At 42.4% G+C, this 25064-nt stretch overlaps 1 pseudogene; it reads right to left on the reverse strand.

Moving 5' to 3' along the window:
- Positions 1–15740: 15740 nt before the first annotated feature.
- Positions 15741–16223, reverse strand: LOC125082521 (ubiquitin-conjugating enzyme E2 C-like; annotated as a pseudogene).
- Between the last annotated feature and the right edge of the window lie 8841 nt (positions 16224–25064).

The raw sequence follows: 25064 nt of genomic DNA on the forward strand, positions 1-25064 counted from the left end.
CCCACTCCCCACCTCCCACCCCACCCCAGCCCCCCGAAAGAGAGGTCCGCATCCTAATCCCTGGGACCTGTGAATGTGATTTTATCTAGAAAAAGGGTCACTGCAGATATAATTAAGGATTTTGAGATGAAATCATCCTAGATTATCCAGGGGAGGCCATAAATCCAAAAGTGTCCTTGTGAGAGAAGAGATGACGAGAGGAAAAGGCCACATGAAGGCAGTGATGTGGCCACAAGCCAGGGAAGCCACCAGAAGCTGGGAGAGGTGAGGAAGGATCTTTGCTCCAGGCCTTCAGAGGGAAGGTGGCCCTGCCAACACCTGAATTATAACTTCTGGCCTCCAGAACTATGAGAGAATAAATTTTCATTGTCTTAAGCCACCCAGTTGGTGATAATTCGTTATGGCAGCCCTAGGAAACTAATACATTTGGGGAGGTTAACTTTACAGAATCAGACTGAATCATAGCACTTGCATGGCTAACTCATAAGATTTACTGGATCATGAGTTGGAGTACCATAGTTCACCCTAAAATGTGAGTATAAAGATATCAGCACATAAATGTAGAGGTGGAATTAATTATTCTTTCATGTCAAGATTGCTGATTATTTTTTCCGGAACATTTCAGCCATGTTTTTTTGGAGGTACTAAAGAGATCCTTAGATTTTCCTTTTCCCTTCAGTATCTTTGGTATTTAAGCATCTGGATTCAGTTGAAACCAGAAAGTTGAAAGCTTGTCATAAATCTGGTCGTCTTTTAAACCATTGCCCTCGGGCCTACTAGAGAGGAGCCTTACTCTCCTTAACACTGTGGCATCCATGACCTAATCCAGAATGCGGGAGGGAATTTTCCCACAGGAGCTCTGGACACAAATCCTCTCAGTCTTGATCCAGATTTGGCGTGAATTAGACATGCCACCACAGGCCCCGTGACAGGGCCTGGCACCGTCACAAGAACATTCCTCGAACCTTTGAGTGAAGCCTTCAAATGATGTTTCCTTTGTTAAAGCACGAATTTTGTGTAATGTTAACTGACATTCTGGTTTATAAGATCTTATCTCTTGTCAGTCTGATGGTTGGAGCTGCTGTTCTTAATGCTTCCAAGGGCCTCAGAGCCTGACCAAACTCACTGGGGTCTAAGACGGGAAACTAATGAGGTGAGGGCTTGTTAGCCATCCCCTGGATCTCTGCATTGGAGAGCTTGTGTGGCCAGAGGCTTACTGATTTCCGTATTTTACCTGGTGGGCCTGCTCCTTCGAAGGTGGCTGACCTCGGGGGCAGAGCTAGCGAGGCCTGGAGCTTGGCCTAACACAGTGAAGCTTTGCTGTGAACTGAAGACGCCTGGGATCCCGGAGATGTGGTGCCTCCGGCAGAGAACCGTCTGCTCTCTCTTCTCGTTCCTAGTGACCCACCTCCCAGCTTTTCTGAGTGGCAGCTTGAGGTTTTGGCCTTGCTCCTGAGTAAATCCTGAGGTGTTAGCAGTCACCAATGCCAAATACCCTATCCCCCTATTCAACAAATTCTGCTTTTTGAGATTGAGCGAGTTCAGCTGGCTGTTAACAGAGTGAAAGTGCTCTCCTTCAAAAAGGAAAGTTTCCCTCCTTTCATGCATCCGTCCTGCCCAACCATTCCTCATTCAGCCCAGCACTGCCCCTGGGTCTCCCTACAAGAAGCTTTCCTTGAGCACTTGTGTGTGAGCTCGAAGGTTGGATGAAGGAACCTGAAATGGTTAAAACCCAGCACTGACTTTACAATCCCAATCTCAGGCTTTACAGGTGGTTAGAAAAGCTGGCAGGAGTGAGGCCAAAAGAGAGAGAGGGAAAGATCAAAGGCGTTCTCTGGATCAGTCTACCCGAGAGGGCAGAAAAAATGAAAAATGATGTCAAGCCATCAGATGAAACAGGTCTTTTTCCTCCAACACTTTTTATTGCCCGCCTTGCGTCCCAATCAAAATTGTGTTACCACTTGGGAGATCTCTGTAGAAGACAAAGACGCAGAAGGCGCATGGTAGGGACTCTCACCGGAGTGACCAGCAGCCTCCATATCGCCCCATCGCTGGCTTGCCTGAGTCTGTGCTGTGCTTGAATTTTCCCTGGTCTTGGCTTGTGGCCACCATGTTCTAGCCTTACAATGTCGGTGCTGCATTTCGCATGGGGAGATGATGTTCGTCACGCATCCAAAGGACAAGCACGGGGAATTGCTTTTGGGGAATCAGGGTGACGTTGCTATCTATGAAGAATTTTTTCCTTTTATAACTTCCTTACTTGGGAGGCACACCAAAACCCTTGGCTTTGTTAGATCCATATTCTAGGGAGCTAAGAAAACAGAATTGGGCAGTTGCTGTACAATAAACTGTAACACGTCTTACTTGGAAAAACTCCAGCAACTTTATTCTACATGAAAATGTGAATCATATGCAAAATGGCACTTCATGCAGAATTGTTATCCTTTATTGGACAATGCTTTTCAGTTTGAATAATTAAAATCACAGTATGGACAAGGAGTAGAAACTTGCTTCCAAAAATGTAAGCAGGAAATTCACAAAAGTTTGTCAAGACTTTTTGCCTGCTCCTGCCACCTCCATAAATAGCATTTCCTTCTATAACAATAACAACTGCAATATTGTTAAAGCCTTTTAATTTCTTCTGTTTCTTTTTAGAGTAGATGGTCTAAATGGCCTAAGCCTGTCAAGATGGTTTGATTCATTGTTTCAGAATTGCTGACCTGTGGGGGGAATAAAGGGCTCAGGAGAGTAAAGTCAGTGATTCTCTCTGCTGTGTGGCTGCCCTTGTAGGTTTCTGCTATAACAACTGGCAAATAGAGACTCCCCTGGGGGGCAGGTATATAACCCCAAAAAGCCTTAACACCTGTCAGGCATTCTTATCCTCATCATCACTGTTAGTAGGGGCAGAGGAAAGAGTTGGAAGCGAATTTGCCAGGATCTCTCTGTAGATCATAGAATCTAGTGCTAGCAACAGCCTGGCGGCAGGAGAGCAGAGTGTAAATGAGGATATTGAAATTTAATATGTGATGTTGGAAAAAGGTATTTTAAATAAAAATAAGTACTTATCATCGTGTCTTTTAAAAAGCTTGTGCCTCAGGGGGAAAACCCTGATTTGCACACTTGCAGTCATTCTGGTTTCACATTCGGTCTGTGATGACAAAAGTGTCAACCTCCTTATTCCTCTGACAACTTCTGATGGGTCTGTCCAGTCCCAAAGCAATTCATTCTGGGATATCTTTTAACAGGAGTGGCAGTGGCGGGTCCAAGGCTACGAAGGCTGAGGGGACTCTCCGAGTAAGGAGAACATATTGTATATATTGGGAGGTAATAAGACATCAAACGCTATGTTACAGTTACCCAAGAAATTTTTAAAAGTAGATTATTCTCCAATTTGGAAGGTTCGGCTTTAAGAGGGGCCTGTAGGTTATTTAACTTGGCTTCATGCCAGCGTCGGTATAATCTGTCATTGTTAGCTCTCGGGGCAGTAGAGTCTGTAATAATCAGACACATAAAGTTTCCACTTGCTTTTGAAATTCAGGGGGAGCTAAGAATGCTTAAGCATGTACCGTTCCTTAGAGTTTATGATCCTGGGTCTTGTTCAAATTAACTGCAAAAATTGAGGAGTAGGCAAAAATTGATTTTCGCCTACTTTTAAATGATCTATTGAAAAGGGATAAAATAGCATGAACCATTTATATCTCAATAGTCACTTTTCTGGAAACTAGAATACTATTTCTGATCACCTAAGTATTCTGTGGAATTCTTTTGTGTGTTCATAAAACACAGACACTCAGTAAACAACGGTTTACTGAGTTCTTACCGTGTGCCACTCACAGTCCGTGAATGACAGACATATAAACTGATTGCTGAGCTGTCATGATCTGTGTGACAGAACTAATATATGTCCCAAGATCTACGGGAGTCCAGAGGGAAACTGATAACTTCAGACAAGGTGGAAAAATTGGGGGAGATTTCACAGATGTAATATTTGAAGTAGGCCTTGTTGGGGCCGTTATCATTAACTTGGAGGAGTTTAAGATACCGGAACTGTAATAGTGTTAGGTAAAAGACTAACTGAGATTGAATTTAGACAGGGGGCAGTGGTGGGAAGTGTATTTGAAATCTTGGCCAGACTTATTGAATTGACAGTAATTACACAAATTGTGAATTTTACAGGTCCAGCTCCTCAGTCCCCAGGTCAATAGGTAAATAACAGATACACATCCTGTTTGGTGATCAATCACGTTACTTCTTCTGAAGTCTGTCACTGATCAGTCCTGGTGGAGGACCTCTTTGAGAATGGGCTGGTTTACAGTATCTCCTAAATAAAATCAGGGCTTCCAAATTTCAATGTTTTCTCTGCTACAATGTACCCCACTGAGTGTGCGAGCAACACTTGGCTCTCTTCATGTCACCCAGTGGGACAGAAGCTCAGAAAAAGGACACAGTTATGTTACTCTGGCTAAGTTATTGCCATGGTAATAAGCTGTCTTTTTTTTTTTTAAGATTTTATTTATTTATTTGACAGAGAGAGATCACAAGTAGGCAGATAGGCAGGCAGAGAGAGAGAGGAGAAAGCAGGCTCCCCGCCAAGCAGAGAGCCCGATGCGGGACCTGATCCAGGACCCCGAGATCATGACCTGAGCTGAAGGCAGAGGCTCAACCCACTTAGCCATCCAGGCGCCCCATAAGCTGTCTTTTGTCCTGCATGTCTCTGTGTCTATGAAGCGGTGCTGAGATACCTTGTTAGCTTGCAGTCAGCATGAGATCTCAAAAGCTTTCACGGTTCCTGACGTAACATATGCCACAATTTGTTTATTTATCCATCTTTTAATGGACATTTGGGTTTTTTCCTGTTTGGAGTTTTTATAAATACATCTGCTGTAGACACGTAGGTCTTTGAACATGTGAACATATACTTCCTTTTCTCTTGGGTAAATACCTAGGAGTAGAATGGCTAGACCATATAGTAGGTGTATGTTTATTTTTTTAAATATATTTTCAAGCTATATTCCAAAATATTTGTAACAATTTTTATTCCCATCAAAAGAGTGTGAGAGTCCCAGTTCTTCCGTATCTTTGCCAACATTTGACATGGTCAGTATTTTTTAAATTTTAACCACTCCAGGGGCGCCTGGGTGGCTCAGTCAGTTAAGCGTGCATCTCTTGGTTTCTGCTCAGGATATGATCTCATGAGTTCATGAGATCAAGTCTCACATCGGGCTCCACACTCAGTGAGGAGTATGCTTGAAGATTCTCTAACTCTGCCACTCCCCCTACTCACAGGCTTTCTCTCATATAAATCTTTAAAAAAATAAATATTGACCTTCTAATAGGTGTGTAGTGGTATCTTATTGTGGTTTTAATTTCTCTAATGACTCATGTGTCACTATGCTGATGTCCATATATCTTCTTTGATGAAGTGTCTCTTCAAACATTTTGCCCATTAAAAGATATTAAAATATATATATATATATAGCTGTTTTAAGGTCTTTATCTGCTAATTCTATCATCTCTGTCATTCTCAATCTTTCAACTAGCTATTTTTCTCTTGGTTATGGATCATATCTTGCCGCTTCTTCACATGTCTACATGTCTAGAAATTCTTGGTTGTATGCTACAAATCACAGATGCTACATAGTTGAGTGTTTAGATTCTCTTGCTTCTCTAATACAGTGTTGAATTTTGTTCTGGCTGGTAGTGAATTTGCAGATCACCTTAATATGTTCAAGGGCTGGTTTAGAGCCGTGTTAGTGTAGGTCTAGAACAGCCTCTCTGGGGTCTGTCTTGAGTGCCTGAGGCCAGTGACGTTCCTCCACTCTGATTGGTCAGTCCTTGAGCATGTCATGGACCTATGCAGGCTCCAGTATTTGTTAAACCCCCAGTTCTACAGTGTCTTTGGTCAGCCTCATGGAGTCTTTTCCTAAGATGAATAGCCTGGTATTTAGCTGAAGCCTCAAGGGGAACTCCCCCATCCCCCCTGCAGATATCTGGAACTCCCCCTGTGAAGCTCCCTTCTCTATGTACCTTGCCCTGCACTCTCCAACTGTCTTACTAATCCAAACTTCCAATTTCTGTCTCCTCAGCTTTGCAAGACCCCTGTGCTCTGTTTGGCTTCCTCCTCGTGCCACAGTCTAGAAAGTGTCTGTAGAAAGGGTATCATGGGACTTATCTCTCAGGAATCATGGTCTTGTGCTGCCTTTTGCCTGACTTCTGGAAACTGTAATTCCATGTATTTTGTTCACTCTTAACAATTGTTTGCTGTAGGAGGGCTAGTCTAGGACCTGTTAATCTGCCGTGGCCAGAAGCAGAATCCCAAATGTGCTGTAATGAGGAATTCCATTTAGAAAAGTGGGTTTGGGAAGGCCTCCCTAAGGAACAGATGATGACTTGGGGGGTCAAGCAGTGGAGCAGTGGGTCACCTGGGCCTCCTGATTGGGCCCTCCTTTGCCTCCTAACTGGTTCCTCTGAGATAAAGTAGGAAAGGTTTATTTGGATGAATCTAAAGACATTTTGCCTTGTTTTTGGTTTTCAGGAAAATCATCAAGCTAAAATGTGTCTAGAGCTAGTTCCTGGCAAGTTCCCCTATCTCTTTACATTCAGGACATGATTTTTGTTTTTTAAGCTATGTGTTTTGTTGGTCTAGAAAGTAAAAATTTTAATGTGGTTAATGAAATGTCTTGAAGACACATTCAAGTTTGAAAATGATCTCCATCTCTGGCAAAAAAGTGGAACTAACCCTGCAAACACTAAAGGCATCAGTTACATAGACTCTCACTTTGTGTCAAGAAGTGAGTTGACTCAGGGTTGTCTGGGTGGCTCAGTCGGTTGAACATTCAGCTCTTGGTTTCAGCTCAAGTCATGATCCTAGGGTCGTGGGATCAAGCCCTGCATCAGGCTCTGCACTCAGCGGGGAGTCTGCTTGAGAGTCTCTTTCTCCCTCTGCCCCTCCCACTTCTGTGTTCTCTCTCTCTCTCCCTCTCTCTCAAAACAAATAAATCTTTAAAATATATATATTAAAAAAAAAGAAATGAGATGACTGGGTTCAGATATTTAATATGCCTTCTATAACTGCTACTCAGGGCCAGGTCCTTGACACCTCAGGCTGTGTGTGTTTGTGTGTATGCTGTATGTGTATGTATGTGTGTTGTATGTGTGTGTGTTTTCTTCCTTAAACCAGGGAGTTAGACTAGGTTTTTTTCTGGTTTCAAGGCGATGAGGACAAGGTCTTTGTTATATGCACCTGCTTTCAGAATTAGTCAGCAGATGTGGATTTGAACCTTGCTACTGCTCCCTCTGGAGCCCCAAGTTTCTCATCTTAAAAACTGCAATACAAGGGGCGCCTGGGTGGCTCAGTGGGTTAAGCCTTTGCCTTTGGCTCAGGTCATGATCTAAAGGTCCTGGGATAGAGCCCCTCATTGGGCTCTCTGCTCAGCAGGGAGCCTGCTTCCACCTCTCTCTCTGCCTGCCTCTCTGCCTACTTGTGATCTCAGTGTGTCAAATAAATAAATAAATAAATAAAATCTTAAAAAAAAAAACAACAACCCCACTGCAATACTGTTATGGCTATTCTGAGGACAAGTGAGAAAAGCAATGGGGCCTGAGGCCTGATGCAAGGTAGAAGTCTGTAGTAGACCCGAAAAAATGAGAGTTCTAGAGTAATGAGTAAGCAGTATACAGCTTGTGTATACCAAGTTAGTAGTTCTGCAAGTTCAGGCTCCCAGCCACGTGTAGCCTAGTCAATGTAAGGCTTAAAGAAGACAGGAATAATCCCAAGCACTTAAAAAGTGAAGGAGGCAATGATTTGTACATGTGTACAGATCAAATGGAATAGTTCCACCGAACATGCGCACAAGTGATTCCCTGAGGGCTGGCAAGTGCAGCCAACAGCTGTTTCTATTCTGGTCTTCAACTTGCTCTGTCCCTCTGTTAGCCTCCTAGCTCCACCAGAAATCGCAGGTATTCCTGGGGGCCCTTGTGAGGTTCCTGTCCCAGGGGAAGCAGGAGTCCACTCTGCTTTCTCTGTACGTTCTCAGAGATTCCTCTGTTCTTGACTTCATGTTCTCATGCCCATTCCTTCCCAGACAGTTGAGGGTTGGTTTCTTGAGCTTTTAGCTATTGTTAAAGGCTCTTACTGCTCTTCTCTCATGGGGGAAAGGAATCAATAGGGGAAAACAGGTAAACTCTTATAAAGACTCTGTTGTTTGCTGACCCAGTATCAATTATCTTTCCCTTTTTTTATTATTAACTGAACCTCAGTTTTGTTCAGGGTGGCCCAGTGAAACATTGACTTGTCTTTGTGGCCAATGAGATAGAAGAGCAAATTGCCTGGTGAGGCTTTTGGGAATATGCTCTTTATAAAGGGGCAGACTCAATGGACCATGACTTTTGGACTTTCCTTTCACCTCTTCTGGAATGCGGAAACACGGCCTGGAAGTGGAGGATGCTTTTCACAAATGTGGTGCTGAAGGTCCTGCTCAGTCTGAAAGTGAAGGAGCGGACAGCTAGAAATAGGGCAGTTACTGGTAGTACAATGGAGACACCAGCCCAGCCCAGGATGACACCCCCTGGATTCCTTCTTATATGAAAACAATAACCCCCCGCTTTATTTAAGCCACTGTTTAGTTGGGTTTTCCATTTCTTTCAGTATGCAAGTCTAGGTGACTCTCCTTTAAACTGAGATAAATAGGGGTACCTGGGTGGCTCAGTGGATTAAAGCCTCGGTCTTCGGTTCAGGTCACGATCCTAGGGTCCTGGGATCAAGCCCCGCAGCATCGGGCTCTTTGCTCAGCAGGGAGCCTGCTTCCTCCTCTCTCTCTGCCTGCCTCTCTGCCTACTTGTGATCTCTGTCTGTCAAATAATAAATAAAATCTTAAATTGAGATAAATATTTGGTTCTATACATGGGACATAGAACAAGAGATTCTGTACCTCTTTGGCGTAGGAGGTATGTAAGCAAAGGCTTGGTGGTCATTACTCAGGGATGCCTTAAAGGGTCCTTCAGGAAGTGCAGGGTTGAATTTGGCAGAAAAGTCGAATCTAATTTATAAAGAAAATAATTCGAGGGGCACCTGGCTGGCTTAGTCAATAGAGCATGCAACTCTTGATCTGGTGATTGTGAGTTTGAGCCCCACACTGGGTATAGAGATTACATAAAAAAATAAATAAAATAAAAAAAAAAGAAAATCATTTGAGGTAAAGGTGGCTTCTGGCACCTCAAAGTGAGATGGAGAAGGGAAATTAGCAGAGGAGAAAAACCATAAAAAATCCTGCACCCTACAGCTAACACAATTAATAGTGAAATATTATAGGCTTCCTACCTGTGATTAGGAAGGAGACAAGAAGCCTGATACTGACTTCTCTACTTCTATTGAACATTGTACTGGAGGAACATCGAAACTTAAATAATACATTTTACAATAATAACTCAAAACATCAGATGCCTAGGAACAAACGTGTTAAGAGGTTTTTTTTTATTGTTTTATAAAAGCTATATAATATCATCAGAAGAAATTAAAATTGAAATATATAGAAGGATTTACCATGTTTGTGGATTGGAAGACAAAGAGACAATGTTCTAAAATTGTAATTCTTCCCAAAGTAATTTATAGGTTCAGTGCAATTCCAATCAAAATCCCAGCAGGTCATTTTAGGGAAATTGGCAAGTTGATTCTAAACTTTATATGGAAATGCAAAGCGCCAACAATAGTGAAGAAACTGGCAAATTTATTCTAAAGCCACAATTACTATGATGTTGGTACAAGATGAACCAATAGAACAATAGGAAAGAATAGAATATTCAGGAGTAAACTCACATAAATAAAGATCCTTTATTTATGGGAAAAAGCGACGTTGTAAGAGCAGTGAGAGAAAGGCAGTTTTTTCACTATAAATGGTGTCATGGCAATTGGATACCCATATGGGAATAAAATGTGTCCTGACTTCTACATCACACCATATTTAAAAAGTCAGTTCCAAGTAAATTGTAAAGAAAGGAAAATCATAATGCTACTAGAAGATAATATAGGCACAAAATTCACCAGTTATACAGGGAAATGCTGATGTTTTGGATTTACATTAAAATTAAGAGCTATTCATAAAGAGATTCCATTATGTTAGGCAAAGGGGAAACTAAAGCGAGATAATCTTTTTTTTAAGGTTTTATTTATTTGACAGAGATCACAAGTAGAGAGGCAGGCAGAGGAGAGGCAGGGGAAGCAGGTTCCCTGCTTAAAGAGAGCCCGATGCGGGGATCGATCCCAGAAGCCTGGGATCATGACCCAAGCCAAAGGCCGAGGCCTTAATCCACTGAGCCACGCAAGTGCCCCTAAAGCGAGATGATCTTTTTAACACATGTGATTGGCAAAGGGCTTATACCAAGAACACGGAGTTTCCTCAAATCCACAAGGAAAAGGGCACAAGCTAGTTAACAAGAGACTCACTGATACTAAGTAACTTTTTCAGATACGTAACAACATACAGCAAACCCCTTCCAACCGCAGACTCGCTTCCCGTGATCTCAGTTACCCGGAGAATCACAGCCGGAAGCTGAGGGTCCGCCTCGGACGCAGCGTCTGAACGTGGGTGGGAGTTTGACGCTACGTCATACGTCACCCGCTACGTCATCCTCCTCGTGTCATCTCAGCATGTCTCCGTCGCACCTTTTTACTATTATTATTATTATTATTATTTTTTTTTTTTTTTTTGACAGAGAGAGGTCACAAGTAGACAAAGAGGCAGGCGGAGAGGGAGCGAGGGAAGCAGGCTCCCTGCTGAGCAAAGAGCCTGATGCGGGGCTCGATCCCAGGACCCTGAGATCATGACCTGAGCCGAAGGCAGCGGCTTAACCCACTGAGCCACCCAGGCGCCCCACTATTATTATTATTTTTAAGAAGGCGGGGGGCTGGTGGGGGAGAGGGACAGGGAGAGATTCCCGAGCAGGCTCCACGCCCAGGCCACTAGGGAGCTGAAGGCGGGCTCCTTCTTTCCACCTGAGCTCAGGACCTGAGCCGAAACTAAGAGTCGCGCGCCTGACTGCCTTCGCCACCCAGGCGCCCTGTCATGTGATCAGTTCATGTCATCACATGAACGAAGGTGAGTACATACAGCTGACCCGCGGGACAACACTCCCACCCCCATCCCCCCCCCCCCCGCAAGTCAAAAATCCACGTGTAACTTTGACCTCGCAGAATTGAACTACTCATAGCCTGCTGATGATGGAAGCAGGGGCCGAGAACGCGAGCAGACGATTAACACAGCACTGTATACTGCGCTCGTGTAGTCAGGTAAGCCAGAGAAAAGAAAACGTTAAGAAATCAGAAGAGAAAAGATATGCACAGTACTGTACTGTATTTATAAAAAATAAAATCCATGTATCAGTTGGACGCCGTAAGTTCAAACCTGCGTTTTTCAAGGGTCAACTGTATAGAAATAGTTTGAGAGATGGACCACCTTCACACAACTGTGATTACGGTATATTGTTACAATTGTTTCATTTTATTATTGGTTATTGTTGTTAATCCCTTACTGTGCCTAATTTAAAAATGGGGCTTTATCCTAGGTATGTATGTATAGGGAAAAAATATGGTAGATATAGGGTTCAGTACTATCTGTGGTCTTAGGTATCCTGGGGTCTTGGGAACCATCCCTTATGGATAAGGAGGAACTAGGGTAGCAGTGTTTAACGGCAGAGGCTCTCTACTAAGGTCATCTGAGTTCAGATCCTCGGTGTGCTTTTTACTTTTTTTATTTTATTTTTAAAGATTTTATTTATTTATTTGACAGACAGAGACCACAAGTAGGCAGAGAGGCAGGCAGAGAGAGGAAGGGAGGCAGGCTCCCTGCTTTGCAGACAGCCTGATGTGGGGCTTGATCCCAGGACCCCAGGATCATGACCTGAGCCCAAGGCAGAGGCTTTAACCCACTGAGCCACCCAGGCGCCCCCACGCTGTGCCTTTTATTAGCCGGTTGCCTTGCTGTAAGTGTTATAGCTTCTTGTGCCTCAGTGTCCTGCTAATAATAGTATGTATATTTTCAGGTTGTTGTGAGGCTATTAAAAGCAAAACTCTGAGAACAGTTACAGGCCCTTTTTGTTAACTGCAGCAATGCTTATCACAATTATCAGGGATTAACCTTTGTCTTCATCCAAAACTCATCTCTTGCCTACTACACTATATGGGCTTCAGGAAATGTTTGCTGTTCAACTTCCAAATCACTAAAACCTTGACTGTTCAACCATAACCCTCATCCACTGTTCAGTAGTATTATTATTGGATCAACACTTTATTATAAAGGTACTCACTCATTAAAAAGTATTGGAGTAATACAAAGATGATGAGGGTAAGAATAACTTTTATTTAATACTTACTGCATGCCAGACATTAGTCTAAGCACTTAACACATTATTTCCCCTTTACTCACCACATAAGGACTTCAAAGGAGATACTATTTTTTTTTAAGATTTTATTTTATTTATTTATTTTTTTTTTTAAAGATTTTATTTATTTATTTGACAGAGAGAGATCACAAGCAGGCAGAGAGGCAGGCGGAGAGAGAGAGGAGGAAGCAGGCTCCCTGCTGAGCAGAGAGCCCGATGCGGGGCTCGATCCCAGGACCCTGAGATCATGACCTGAGCCGAAGGCAGCGGCTTAACCCACTGAGCCACCCAGGCGCCCCTATTTTATTTTTTTAAAGTAATCTTCATACCCAAGATCAGGCTCAAACTCACAACCTTGAGATCAAGAGTTGCATGCTCTCCCAATCAAGCCAGTTGGTCACCCCAACGTAGGTACTATGATTATCCTCATTTTAAATGAGAGGAAACTGAGGCACACAAGGTTTAAGAAACTTGCCCAAGGTTGTAAAGCTGCTTAGGGTAGATCAGTACTTAACTCTGTTGATCTCGATACCTTTCTATAAGAGTAGTCAGATAGCACTTAACTCATTTAAAAAAAAATGAAGCATTTACATAATGAAGTATAACATCATTCTTTAGCATTCTCAAGGATGCAGAGGATACTCAAAAATGTAATTGAAACTATGGATGTTAATAAGCAATTCATATTATATGTGTATAAGTAAACTGCAATGATGCATTACCTATGAGTAGAAAAACACAAGCAAGCAATACACTAAGACAATAATAGCAGTTATTTCCATTGGGGATTAGAGTTCGTTTTATTTTCTTTTGTAACCTATTTTGTATTTTTCAATTTTTCTACAATAATTGTACTGCCTGTGTTACTGTTGTAAGAAAAAATATTAGAGAAAATCGTATATTGCCAAAATTTCCAAATGCTGATTGAAAACTAAAAACTGCGGGCTGTCTTCAGCCCTACCGAGTCTTTGTGACACACTTAGTGGCTCAACTGTCTTTCAAAGCCAAATTTTGGGGCAAAAATTCTGTTTCCAGATGTCAAGGCTATTTCCACATTTAACCTCATATTGGAACAGACTTCATAGATCTGATCGTCCATCTTCTGGGTTGCAAAATAGCCAAGCCACTTCTTTTTATTGCCCCACTGAGAAAAGGCCCATGTGGGAAGGGTCATACAAGGCTAGGGGAGGCACTCACCTTGGGCAGCAAGTGAGAATGTCAAAGAGACAGGCGATTGAAAATCAATGTCATTGTTCAATCTGTGGGCAAAAGACTTCCTGCATGAATTTGAGATTATGACTGATGGCAGGAGACAAGTGGGGAGCTGCGGTGGGCAGTCAGTTCTAGTCAAGAAGGTAAGCTTTGGGGAAAGGTCCTGAGCTGGGAGATTGATGTGGGAGAGCTGGTTTTCTGAGAGAGGGGGAGGGGTCTGAGTAGTCTCCAGAATTGCAGGGTTATCCAGGGAGCTCCCTGGAAGGACCTGGAAGTGTTTAGTAGGCTCCGGGTCCTACCTCTAGGAAACCCAGCCTAAGGCAGAGTCTGGCAGAGAAGAGGTAAAGACACTGTTTTGGCTGCAGCATCTCATACAAATTCGCTGCAACTAGCACGGAATGGACCAAACCAGAATGAAGACAGTTGCAATAAGGTCCTGATGTGAACTGCGGGTATGGACAGAGCTGGGAATCCTGAGTCTCTAACAAGCTCCCTTTCCTTGCCACTGTGACGCTGGCAGTGAGATGATGCGGGTGCAAGCAAACAAGTAGGACAGTCCGTCCGTCCACCAGCGCCGTTCTCCCCATCCTTAGCACTCGCTGCCACCGTGCAAGACAGATTCACACTGTCTTCCTCTTCTTCCTCCCTCTTCCCTCTGTAGGCTCTGATGGTTCTGAGGCTTTGCTTCTTCTCTCTGAGTCTGTCTGATTATTTCTTTCAATCATATTATGCATTTTCTTGGAACAGACCTTACTCTGAAAAAAGGACCAGGAGAAGCAGAGACAGATGGAGAAACATGAAGGAGAAACTGTCCAAATTTGGCCAAAGCCAGGACTTGGCAAGACATGTGAGTGAAAATGACCTGGAGGTTTTTCAGCCAGAGGAGTAGCTGGGGCCTTGGGTAGCTGCATATTCTCATCAGTGGCTTTGCTTCTTTCTGTGCTCACCTCAGTTAGGAGCCCATACAGGGTCCATCCGTACTCTCAGGGGCTGGTCTGTGGGCACAAATGCTGGTGGTTGATAAGGGTTTGGGCCTTTAGTAGAGAGAAGTTCTCTACACAACTTTTCATACAGATGGTTGAATTTCTTACACACATACACAACACAGTGAAATTTCTTAACATTATAGGTGGCTATGTTTTAGGGAAAAAAATGACAAAACTAAGGTTTATACGGCTTGATTTGGAATCTGGCCTTTCAGGATCAGGCCTTCATTTCTAGAATGCGTGATATACCAAACAAATATCGACAGGTACCTGGCCTTGGCATCCTGCCATGGTGGGCTATTTAAACTGATTGAGCAAACTTGTTCACAGAATGTGCTAGAGGCTCTGCTTCGGCCCAACTACTGAGACTATAGGGAATTTACTGCACCATACGGTCTACTCGTGTATATGTTTGAAAGTTTCCAGGTTAGAAAGTTCAAATTTTCCCTTTGTGTCTGGTGGTATTGGAATGTTGGAATGGCTACAAGCCCTTTGGTGATGGGGCTTAGCGGAAGTTGAGTTGGAGATACCTTTAGTTTGGGTTTAGTGGGATATATTGTGTTCTTTTGTAGTTTCTTTTGTGTATGTCGGCGTTATCTCTATCCCCCTGGTGCAGGAGTGGCTTTGAAAAATGCTCCTACTGCCTAGTGTGCTGACTTAACTGGCATCAAGACACAAAAGTGTTACTCAGAAATCAAATCATGATATTAAGGTATCTGTCTCATGGCACACAGCACCAGAGGTACATGAGAGTAAAAGAGAAAGTTTGAAAAGCAGTCTGGAAAAATCCTTCTTACCACCAGATGTGTAAAATAATACATTCTTCCTGTGAAATTCAACTCTTTGATACCTTATCAAAATTGGAAGTTTTCTCCTAATCAGGAATACAAGAGAAAGCAATTATATATGTACTGCATATTTTAAATCCTTTTAAAAAGAAGGATTGTCCAAAATCAAAGTTAGAAGATTTTTTTGGTGAAAATAACCCCCATGTATTTGTTTAATATATTTATCACAAAGGCTCAGCCAGAGATTTAATTTAAAAAACAGAAACAACACAAAAATGACACCACAGCTTAAGATACAGAGTCCTAGACAGAAATGAAGGAAAGGACAGACCATTTAAGGAGAAAATAAAAAGACAACACAAGAAGAGAGGCCGGACAGTCAGGGTTCTTGGCTGGAGACCTGTTTCAAGTAGGTTTCTTGTAGACACTTCTTAAAGGCTGTGGGGTTTTCCCCCAGCTCAGCAGCATGTGTGTGCAAAGGGCTATCAGTGTTGGGTTCCCTGGATGGAGAGCGGGTTGGTTCTTCAAGATGTCCAGGCAGGTGTGGTAGCAGGCGTGAGGAATTTCGCCATGGGTGTGGTGTCAGCGTAGCTGTTGGGGAGCTCCAGGGGGAGCTCACTGTAGCTCAGGTCTCCATGCACTGTGCCAGGTGCTCTATGGATCGACCCCACCTGTTCAAAAAGGTTCTCTGGTCCAGGGAAGACAGAAATTCCTTTGTCCCCAGGCATCCTGGGGGTCATCAGCTCCTGCTGAGGCCTCTTGCCCACGGGGCCCCGGGCAGTGACCCCGCTGGGCTTGGCTCCTCTGCGGTTGCAGGCGGCGGCCACACTGACAGCAGCAGGTCGGGGTTCTGGGAGGCCATCCAGGCAGCTTGGGCAGGGAGACAGCAACTTGGAGAGCATGGCTGCCACCCAAATTTGGAAAATTCTTGTGTTGGTGGAGCTCAGACTGCTAACTGGGTTACAAACAGCAAGGAAGCCTGTTTGTGAATACACCAATTTTATGCATTTTATGCATATAAACTAAAAATAAATTGAAAATGGAGATCAGTCATGCTAGAAGGAAGAATGACTGTTTTTCTATTTTCTCTGTGGAAATTATTGTAGAAAATAATTGTAATATGAAAAGCTGACTGAAAATGGTGCAGCCAGAAAATGTAAGGATAAAAGTATTATAGAGGTGTATCAACAGTGAAATAATTTAAACTGTGATTTATTGTATTTGGCAGTTTTTAAAAATGTCATTTGATGTCATCTCTTTTCCCCATTCTAAATGTATATTTTAACGTATAATTTAAATTTTTATTTATAATCTTTTTCATTAAGACACCCCCTTCCCAATTGTATAAACTTCAGGTGCTACAGTGTCCACTCCTGCTTAGTTTTCTTCACTGATTCCTCCTTTTCTCTCTGATTTCCAAACATTGGAAAACCCCAGGGCCCAGTTTCTTAAACTCTTCCTCTCTGGATTCACTCCCCGAGTATATAGGTGTTCAGGGTCTAACCAGAGAAGCACAACCACAATGGAATTGGGATTTATTGTTGGAATAAGACCTTATACAGTTGGGAAGGAAGGTCTGAAAGGGGGCAGGAAGGGATGGGAGCAGACTTCCTAACTAGGAACCACTGGGGTGGGAGACAGAGTTGGGGCTTCCAAAGGCACATCCATCTGCTACCGTGGGACTGAGAGTTGGAGAAGTCTATACAGAAGGCCATTACCTCTGAGTCTGGTGGTAGGGCTGGGGCTACTATTGGCCAGGAGGGCCAACAGTTGGGAAGAGGATTTGCAGAGAAGATGCAGAGTGGGAGAGAAGAGCCTGAGCTGGAGTTCAGCAGTACCTCTGTCAGCATCGAACCACACACCCTTCAGAGAGTCGTGATGGCCGCCTCACTTCTGCCTGGCAATTTCATGCACATATCTTTTTTGGTCAGTGCTAATCTGAAATCATACAAGGAAAAAGATTTTGGGATATACTTCAGTTCAGCCAAGTGAACACAGTTCAGAAGCACATACTAGGTAATCTCACTTTGTCTCATTGCTTTAATTCTACCCATACTCTGATGATTCACAAATTTTTAATCCTTGGAATTATAGGCCTTCTCCGGAATATAGGAATACAGATTTATGTCTAATTCCCTCCTTACATCACCACTTGGATATTTAGTAGACTTTTCAAACTTAAGATATTAAAAAAAAAAAAAAAATGAGATCCTTATCTTCTTTCCTAAACCTATTCTTTCTAAAATCTTCCTCTGAGGTCCAGGTGTTCTGGCTAAAAATCTCAGGATTGCCTTTACTCCTCTGTCTCCCACCCAACAAGTAATTGATCAAAAAATCCCACATTCGCTGTTCCTTCAAGAAATATCCATGACCTACTACTTCTGTTATGGGCTGGAAAATTGTCACCGCTCCCTGAGAGATTCATCCCCTGCCCCTAGAATCTGTGAATATTACCTGAAATGGCTTTAAAAGAGCAGGGGTACGTGGCTAGGGTGAGCATCAGTTAAGGATCTTGAGGTGGGGAGAATATCTGGATTATTCCAGTGAGACCTAAATGCAATCTCATGTATCCTTAAGGAGGAGGCAAGGGAGATTTGCAAACCCCACCCCCACAAGAAGAGAAAGGGATGTGAAGATAGAGCAAAGAGAGATTGGAAGATGTCAGCCTTGAAGATTAGAATGATGTGGCCACAAGTCAAGGAATGCCCGTAGCTACCGGAAGCTCCCAGAGGCAAGAAGTGGAATTTAGGGAGTGCACAGCTTTGCTAACACATAGATTGGGGTCCAGTGATACTGATTTTGGACCTCTGAACTCCAGAACAGGGAAAATAAATTTCTATTGGCTTAAGCACCACGTTTGTGATTGTTTGTTACAGCAGCCACCAAAACCAATACCATTTTTTACCATTTCCTCTCTGGCAACCGTATTGCAGAGCGCCACCATCTCTTTCTGGATTATTCCAGCAGCCTCCTATCTAACTGACCTCTCTGCTTGTCACTGCCCCACTCCCTATGGTCTGGTCCCACCACAGCTGCTAGAGTATACCTTTAAAAATGTAATTCAGGAGATGCCTGGAAGGCTCAGTTGGTTGAACATCCGACTCTTGTTTTCAGCCCAGGTCATGATCTCCGTGTCCTGGGATTGAGCCCTGTGTCAGGCTCTGTGCTCAGCAGAGAATCTGTTTGAGATTCTTTCTTTCCTTCTCCCCCTCCCCCTCTCACTCACTCTCTGTGTAAAATCAATAAAATAAAATCTTTTTTAAAAAAGATGTTAGATGTAATTCAGATCAGGTCACTCATTTTTCAAAACCTTCCACTTGTTTCCCTTCTCATACAGAGTACAATACATAATTCTCACAACCAGCTTACAGAGCTGTAACTCGACCCCTTTTTAACCTGTCTGACTTTATCTCCTACATTCCACCATAGTAATATAGTTTCCTCGATGTTCCTTGAGCATATCAGGTGTGTTGCTGCCTCAGGATTTTTGCACTTGCTCTTCCCTCTCCCCACCTCCCATGGGCTTACATCTTCACTTGATAGATGAAACCTTTTCTGACTACTCTTAAAAACATCAGCCATCCAACCTCACTCACTCACACATCTTTTTTTTTTTAAAGATTTTATTTATTTATTTGATAGAGATCACAAGTAGGCCAAGAGGCAGGGAGAGAGAGTAAGAGGGAAGCAAGCTCCCTGCTGAGCAGAGAGCCTGACGCGGAACTCGATCCCAGGACCCTGGAATCATGACCTGAGCCGAAGGCAGCGGCTTAACCCGCTGAGCCACCCAGGCGCCCTCACTCACACATCTTAATGCTCTTCCCTTCTTACTTCCTCCACAGCCATATTAAATTCTGACATATGTATTCTTACGGAGTTGTTTAATTCTCCACCCTCCCCCATTAGAATATAAGATCTGTGAGGGCAGGGATATCTACCAGGGATTTGTGTGTGTGTGTGTGTGTGTGTGTATTTTTTTTTTTTAATTTTTAAAATTTATTTTCAACGTAACAGTATTCATTGTTTTTGCACCACACCCAGTGCTCCATGCATCCCGTGCCCTCTCCAATACCCACCACCTGGTTCCCCCAACCTCCCACCCCCCACCCCTTCAAAATACCAGGGATTTTTTTTTCACTGTTTTATCCCCAATGCCTAGATAGGTCTATAGCACATTAATGGATGCTGAATAGTATTTGTTGAAGGAATAAATTATGCAAGAATGCTTAGTTAGATTTTTTTTTAAATTTATTAACTAATTTATTTGAGAGAGAGTATGAGGAAGAGAAGAGAGGGAGAAGTAGACTCCCTGCTGAGAGCCCGACCCAGGGCTCAATCCCAGGACCCTGGTATCAGGACTGGAGCCAAAGGCAGATGCTTAACCAACTAAGCCACCCAGTTAGCTTTATATTACAAACATTTTACTCCATTAAAAGGTCTTACACTGAGCTGTAATCAGCAATCACCCAACTCATTCCTTGGTTTCATTAATATTCTCTGGAGATGATAACGCTTCCAGTTTCCCAAATGTCACTCTGGTCAGGAACTGAACCATATGTTGGATTCAGTTGTAATGTAAATAATGGAACTATCATGCATTCCGGAAATGAAGGCATTCTCTCCATTTCTGTGTTTTTCCCATCCCTCTACTTTAAACTGGAAGGAAAGGCTTGAGTGGGAATTTAGTATTCCTTTAAGGGGTTTTCCCAATCCAATAGTCTTTGATCCTGGCTGTGGGTTTAATAAGCACCATTCCTCTCATCCATCCGCCTCTTCTAATTTTTCCTCCCCCAGTCATTTCCTGTCACAGCAACCCTTTCAAAATTAAACTCCAATTCTAAAACAAATGAAGCAAAGGCAGGAAGGGGGGGGGATGAATCACAGCATATGGGAACAGTTTTGTTTGAAAGCATGATCAGCACTCTTTGCAAACAAGCTGTGACCATATGCAGCAGGGTGGGCATAGAAGGAGTTTTAAAAGACAAGTGATAAACTGTGAGAAGTGTCTGAGTTACAAAGAAAAAGCCCATTAATGATTGGTTTGATAGTAAGAAGTAATACCTTGAAAGAAGTCTCTTTCTAAGGACATAGATATTTCTGTGCCTTTTTATAAATCGAAAGATTGCAAAGAGGTGGCCTGTAGTCAGTTAAAATTCTTGCCCTGAAGTAGCAGAGCGGCTATGAATAATAATAACTGGTTAGGACTTGTTTCTTGGCTAAAACCAAGATCACTTGAATTCAGATTTATTGGTATACCAACAGAAGTTATTTTTAGAACCAGATCTGTTGCCTTTAGGTGCTCATCCCTAAGGAAGAGAGAAAAGAGATGTAAACGATGTGTGTGTGTGTGTGTGTGTTTCTTTTATTGATTGTCTCAGTCAGTAAATAACTGACTTCTGACTAAAAGCCCGGCACTGTGCAAGCCCTGGACATTCAATATGGAACAAAAATCCTGGGTATTATATGGTAAGCAAAAATCATCACAGTCCCTACCTTCATGAAGTTTACAGTCCAGGGGGAGCATAGCCAGTATCAAATGGCCACAGAAGCAAATGAAAAATAACAACTGTGGCTTATTGTCATTTGTGCCGTCACGGAGGGCAACAGTACTGATCCTATGAGACACTGATGGGAAGCCTGAGCTGGTCTGGGCAGTCAGGAGAGGCTTCCCTCTGGTGATGATGGACTTGCAGCTGAGAGGTTATTTAAGAGGGGACAAGGGTGTGCGAAGAATTCAGGGCAGAAAAGGTGATATGTGCGATTGTCCTGGAACAGGCGGGGTTGCAGTTTTATTTAAGGACAATGAAGGGAAATGTGTCTGGAGCTTGACCGTGAGAAGTCAAGAAGCAGAAAATAGAGGGGTATGACTGCCCAGTGTCTTGTGGGCTATGTTAAGGATTTTGATCTCTCAAGGAGAAGCCATTGGAAAGGGGGACAGGGCAGCTGTAAGAGCACACAACACCCCCCCCAGCTCCCTCTTATATCCCTTCATTTTTGGGTCATAGAGAACGTGCTGTAGGAAGGTAGAAGTGGTAAAAATTGGTTATGTTGAATCAATCTTTGATTTAACAAATATTATGAGTGATTATGGGGTACATACTGTTCTAGGTCCTAGGGTAAAAAAGATGAACGAGAGACTTACTGATCACCCCTCATAAGGCTTACCGTCTAGGATGCAACATGCGTGATAAAGATAGTCCCATGAATAAATCATTGCAATTTACATAATGCACCAGAAGAACAACAGAGGATGCTCTGAGCTCAAGTGACAGGGTCCTCGCCTTGGGTGGAACTAACTAAGGAACTCGGGGAAGCTCTCCTCTGAGGGTTAGGCTGACTAACTATTGTCAGTAGGATCATTGGAAAGTTACTGAAAACTTCAATTTGCCTTTTATTTTCTACTCCTAATCCCTTATTTCATTAGGTGACCTTGACTTTCATGTTTTCTCTCTATGTATATAAATGGCAGTGAGTAGGTAGCAAGGCACCTGTGTTTCTGGAAGAAATGCAAAAGCCCATTTATTCTGAGTGCCAAGTCTGGGACATACTTGGTGGTAAATGAAACAATGAACTATGAGATCATTGGGCAGCTCTGATTTTGTTCTGTCTATATATAATCCACCAGGAGGGTAGTAGTATTGATATTTCTAAATTAACACCCTTTTCCTTAGTAAACCAATTACTTCCAACATGTTACAGTTCATCACTTCAAACTAGTTTTTTTTTCTTTTCCAATCAGTTGAAGACAGAAAATCCATAAGCAGTTTATCAGTGTGTGATGCTGTTTGCATTTCTGTGCTTTGCATTTCTGTGCTTCTCCCAATTTGGATTTTCATCATTCTTTGTACTCTTAGCCCAATCTCTGCACAAATTCATGTATTTATGTGAAAACAAGCAGCAATTCTTGTCTATAAATGTAGCCTGGAAACCAGCCAGAGCATACTTACTAGAAACTTCGGGTGTGGTTGATTATTCCTGAAGATAAAGCCCAGTATTGTTATTCTTCTGAATTGACCTGACCCTTTACCGAAAGGGCCAACCCTGTGCATACAGTGGAACTGTATGTGCTGATTGACAAAGAACCACTGTAGCATGGTTTGAATTCTATCTGAACCACTTAAAAGTATATATCTATTTAATATACTTGATAATTCTGATTTAATTTCATATCAATCATTTAGCAGTATTTATCATGCGTAAGTTACTTAAATTCTCCAAGTTTCCTTTTTTCTTTAGTAAAGTAGGAATAATTGTATCCATTTTGCCCTTTTGGCCTAGTTGTGAAATTAAATGTGAAAATCTTTGTGATTATTCTTTGTAAATTCAGTATTTATGTGCAGGAGGCCATTATTTGTATCATTGACCCCAATTTTTCACCGCTTCCTGTAACTAAGCCATTGGACATGTGGTTTTGCAAACCCCTTTCTAAAGAGGGGGGTATCTTTCCCTGCCTCTTGACTTTAGTTTGGATATCTTACTTGCTTTGGTCCTTAGAGTATGGTCAAAGGGACAGTGTGCAGTTCTGAGCCTAGATCTAAAGAAGCCTCATACGTTTCTGCCTGTGTTTGTGTGCTCTGCCAATTGCCATGAGAAGAATATGTCCCTGGTCCCTCGAAGAAGATGAGGGACATGTGGAGCAGAGCCACTCCAGTCCAGCTGCCCCAGCTCTGCCAAGCCTAAACCAGCTGGCTCCCATTTGACCTGCAGATATGTGGGTTAAGTCCATCCCCGTCAGCAGAACACCCAGCCAAGCCATGTGAATGAAATAAATGTGTTATTATGTAGCACTGAGGTTTTGATGTAGTTTTTAATATACAGTCAATTAAACACCCATTGGTTCACTAAGACTAGGTTATCTTCTAGGGAAAAGGACAGAGATTTCAGTTTTGAATGGATTTTTCCTTCTGTCCCTGTGCTTTTCTATGTTTTCCTTTCTTGGCCCAATTTCCAAAAGTAAATTGTTCAAGAGTTGCAAATATGAAATTCTCTGTATGGCACCTCAGATTATCTGAGTAAAAAGCTCAGTAGAAATCTAACAAATAATGTTTTGGTGAAAATGTTTACTTCTAACTGAGATGTAGATGAGGAATTCTGTTAGGATCACATGCTTTCTTGTTTATTGTCTCTTATAAATAGACTGATCGACAAGTTTATGCAAAAGGCAGGAACAGGGCATGATACTTCACCAAGAGCCTTAGTGTGTCACCCAGCTTTGGGAGCCTTTTAGGATAATTCTAAGCTAACAATTCAATATAACACATATTAAATATATACCACATGTAAGGCAAATGTAAGGTCCTAGGGAAACTGAAATGAACAAGACATAGTAGCTCCCTTCTAATGATCTAGTAAAGGAAATGACATGCAAATTACTCATGATACCATATCTCATTAATTCTGTAACACTTTTTTTTTGGTACTTTTTCATATGTTGAAATCGATGGTTTGTCATAGTTAATAGTGTTTTTTTCATTCTGTGGTATGTAGGTAGGATAATGATGCAGGTTATACTTGATATCCTCTTATAGCCAAGAAAATACAGAAATAAGTTGCTCTGAGAACAGTGTATACACTGTGTCATATGATCAAAAAGCAAGGAGGTGTTACTTCTAGAAAACACAGAGGGAGACCTCATGGGGGGAGAAGCCCATGAGATGGATTTCAGTAAGAAAAAGTATGGGAATAAAGACCACACAGGTAAGTTGATTCCTAAACTTTCTTTTTTTTTTTTTAAGATTTTATTTATTTATTTATTTGACAGAGATCACAAGTAGGCAGAGAGGCAGGCAGAGAGTGGGGCGGGGGGTGGGGGGAGAAGGCTTCCTGCCAAGCAGAGAACCCGATGTGGGGCTCCATCCCAGGACCCTGGGATCATGACCTGAGCCGAAAGCAGAGGCTTTAACCCACTGAGCCACCCAGGCACCCCGATTCCTAAACTTTCTGTCACCAAGGACTACTTTTATTGCTTATCTCTTCTCCTGTTCAGTGTTGTTGTTGTCAAAATGACTTTGTCATGATAAATAAATTTGCATTTATCAAGAGATACTTTACTTCTCCATTTCATAGTAAAAACCATACATTACTGGTAATCAGAATTTCTTTTTTTTTTTTTAAGATTTACTTATTTATTTTGAGAGAGAGAGAGAGACAGAAGAGAGAGAAAGAGCGTGTGGCGGGGGAGGGGTTGAGGGAGAGAGAGAATATGGAGCAGACTCCCCACTGTGCACGTAGCCTGATGTGGGGCACAGTGTCATGACCCTGAGATAATGACCTGAGTTGAAATCAAGAGTTGGACACATAACTGACTGAGCCACCCTGGATCCTATTAATCATAATTTCTAATCAGAGGAGATAATCAGTATTCTCAGATTAAGTTAGCATTTTTGGCCAGAACCTAAGAAATTTAACATTTTAGTCTCTGAAGTTATTGTTCCAGGAAACTTTAATTTGTACTAGGATTTTTGAAATATTGACAAGAATTCATCCTAGATGGGAACACCACTTTACATGAAAAATTCATCATAAGAAAACAGATAGACATGGGACCCATGCTTTGTGATCCTTAATATGGTCTGCCTGGTGCTTTGAGTGAAAGAGGAAAGATTAGAGAAGATGAGACAGGAATTATGAGAGGACCAGCTCATAGAGAGTCTTGAATGTCATACTTAGGAATTTAGACTTTTATTATAACTATCTCTGAAAA

The sequence above is a fragment of the Lutra lutra genome, chromosome 12 (genome assembly GCF_902655055.1).
Source record: "Lutra lutra chromosome 12, mLutLut1.2, whole genome shotgun sequence".
In the NCBI taxonomy this organism is placed as follows: domain Eukaryota; kingdom Metazoa; phylum Chordata; class Mammalia; order Carnivora; family Mustelidae; genus Lutra; species Lutra lutra.